Genomic DNA, 3,337 nt, shown 5'->3' with positions numbered 1-3,337 from the left:
AATATCTTTTTACAGTTTTTTATCTGTGGTACCGTTCGATTATAACTTTATTTAGTCATAATTGATAGTGTAACTTTTTAATTAATTTTAACACCACCGAATTGGTGTCTTTTATTATATACTGTACTTTATAAAATCAGAAAAGTGCCGCAATTAATTGGGAACAAATCCAAGTAAACAATAGCTGATAATATAAAATAACTAATAAAAAACAAGAAAAGAAAACACGTTGCTAAAATCAAAAAGAGAGATGTTCCCGTTCGATCGCGAAGCGATGTTCTTCATAGACAGGCGAAATCACCGTTCCGTTGGCTAAGTGTTAATTAATAACAAATTTATATTAAGCAATATTCAGATCCAATAAAGTCGCAGTGATATAGTATTCAGTTATCACCAATCACAAAATAATGTTAATAATAAATTAAAAAGCCGTCTGTTATATGCTTATATATATGCATTATCGAGCCAATCCTAGCGGTACTGCAAAGCTAGGTCGACTCACGACAGAGGTGAAGCAAGCTCCTATCCCTCCGTCAGATTCCAAAAATCAGTTTAATATTCTGACTTCCCAATGGGAAGTGTATCAGATATTAAGCTGATAAGAACAGATACTACACTTTGATCTTAGCCATAAGGCCGAGAAGCGATAAAAATTTCAACTTTGTCTACGAATATAACATCTCTATCTCCTAAATTTCCCAGCGAGAATCGGCATCTTGAAAAAACCACCTAGCGGTGGTATCTTCAAATACTCTAGCCTGATCTCGCTATACTGACATTTAGCGACTTTCGGCGTACGGTCTATTCCGTCCGCGAAGCGTGATTTTCCGTCTTCTTATATACCATGAACAACATCGATCTTTTTGTGATGGCAAAATTACAAGAGTATCCCGAAGCTCAAGTTTGTAGATGATAAAATTCATTTTAATATTCGTTTGAATCTCATCCTATATTTTGCTCGCAGACTTTGGTAACAAAGCGTGCCTTTGTTCCTTCTTTCTCTTTTGTGTCTAATTTCGTAAAATATTAGCTCTCTAATGAAATTAACTATAGATAAGTCATTTAAGTCTCAGTCGTAGAACCGCGTCTCAGAAACTGCGAATCTGTCATCGTAGTGTAGTATCGTAAATATAATAATATTAGTTTATTAATAATAAATGGATTAGACAGAAAACAATGGTTACTTAACATGAAATAATCGTGACGACGTATTATAATTAATTTACAACTCTCTTCAACACAGATTCAACTCTCTCTCAACAACGCTAACAACACTATCTCGACGACGCAATCCGCACTCTCTGACTTCTCAACTCATACTGCCGTTAATTCGTTTATGTCTCTTAGTAACCCTTTGTCTTTTGTCTTATATCCTTTGTTTAAGCCCCGTCATGCACACGCTCAGTAACCGCTCGTTTACAATTCGCACGGCACCCCCCTAAGACCTTCGTCCGCGATACTATAGCAGAAATAGTCTAATCTTTTTTATATCAAATGTTGTCTGTGTCTTACATTTTCCATGTCCTGCACAAAGTTGTACAATTTATCATAAAATTTTCAAACGTGATTGCAGATTAAGATATAATACAGTACATAAAATTTTATCTGTTCCCGTAGGCAATTTGAACCCCGTAGTACTTTTCTTGATAACTGTACATCTTTCTTCTATATCGAAACAAATAAAGATAATAAAACTATAATACTTGATAAAGTGCAGCGTGAAATCTTTAAAAAAGTTAAAAATATATTCTGTATAAAAATAAAATATTTACACAAAATATTAGTACATTCGATTGAAATTGTTTGACTGTTAGTCACTTAATTAACTACAATATACATTAGGAATTATGCGAGTCCAAGAATATCACAAATGGAAAGACACATTATAGCATTTTACTTGGATTGCATTAGGTTAATTAACGTCCAATAAATGTTTCCAATTCTGACTATCCTTGGATCTGCAGAACACACAAGTGTAATTATAAATTTTGAGTAGTTAAAAAAAGTAGTAAGTAAATAATTTGAGCCAGATATATTAATATTTTCTGTCAGTATTTTATTTAAATGCATTAAATATTTATTTAAATATTTTTTACTTCTACATATTACACAGTGTACTTAATCATGCTGTGGTAAAAAATCGGCCTAAATATCTCCTTGCGCGAATATCTTGTTGCAAGAACGAAAAGAACCTCGTACAAGCCGCGTAGAACAAAACTCTGACACCTGACCACGTAACAATCCTGCGTAAACAAATCCTACTGAGAAGATTAAAAAGGAAACACCCAACAGACCTCACAAGGACATAACCTAACAAACACGATGATGGTACCCCGCTGGGGGTAGCCACCCACATGTTATATTAGTATACCGCTATAATATTTTACCAAATGTCCTACTGGACAATTTGTAAAATTCAAATAAATAAATAATAATAATAAAAAAATCCTACTAAGCGTTAAACCTGCTTAAAAAGCATGCGCAAATATGGAACTTTCGGGTAGAGAGTATTAATGTTTCCTCTAATCATCTATCTTTATAAATAATTAATAAGCAGTAGTTCATATTAGCGACGTTTATGCAAATTTCATACACACATTGGTCCTCAAGTGCGCAGAACAAAATCATGCACGCACCGCGAATGTTCTAAAAATCGTAATCCTTTTATGTTACTTTTTATGTTTTATGTTAAATGTTCAGTATGATCTTATCTGGTGCTTCAAAGAGTCGTACAAAGGAGCCGCACATTTTACCGTTGTTTCGTGAAGTAAAACACTAACGCAGCGACGAAATTCCTTTATTTGAAATCTTTTGTTAATGAAAATTTCATTAACACATTGATGAGATTTTCCTGATTGAAATAGCACCAAACACGGTACTATTATATTGGTGCTATATAGATAAGAAAATTGTAGAGTTGGATAACATACGATTTGATACGATACGATGCGTTTCGCACAGTTATTGCCACTGGAATGCTGAGAATAATGGAAAAATGGCTGCTCTCGGCTATTGTCAATTATTTCGAATAACACTAACGTTCGTATGAAGTATAAACATGATCTCGGAATAAGGTCTTAGTTCCTCCCGTGATTAGAATGAATTCACTACTTGCTGTGTTAACAGCAGCCTCCTAAACTTTTGTTCTACGCCAATTAGGAACCGAGACAACTTCTTTTTAGGGAAAACACAATTTTGGAGGAAACAAAATTTTCTGTGTTAAAAGTTAGAAAAAAACACGATATACAGAAGTCTAGTTGAAATAACAGAAAAACAAGTTTCGGTCATGCAGATCTTAATCGATGTAAATCCAAAAGAATTTTCCCAAATTTTATGA

General features: G+C 33.6%; 1 non-coding gene across 1 annotated transcript; it reads right to left on the bottom strand.

The window, feature by feature from the left end:
* Positions 1-455: 455 nt before the first annotated feature.
* LOC117163145 (U2 spliceosomal RNA) lies at positions 456-648 on the bottom strand. The gene has a single exon (XR_004465420.1). It is a non-coding gene; the product is annotated as a U2 spliceosomal RNA (small nuclear RNA).
* Between the last annotated feature and the right edge of the window lie 2,689 nt (positions 649-3,337).

Source organism: Bombus vancouverensis, chromosome 16 (genome assembly GCF_051014615.1).
Source record: "Bombus vancouverensis nearcticus chromosome 16, iyBomVanc1_principal, whole genome shotgun sequence".
Classification (NCBI taxonomy): domain Eukaryota; kingdom Metazoa; phylum Arthropoda; class Insecta; order Hymenoptera; family Apidae; genus Bombus; species Bombus vancouverensis.
Note: the sequence above shows the minus strand (reverse complement) of the source record. Positions and strands in the feature narration are given on the sequence as shown.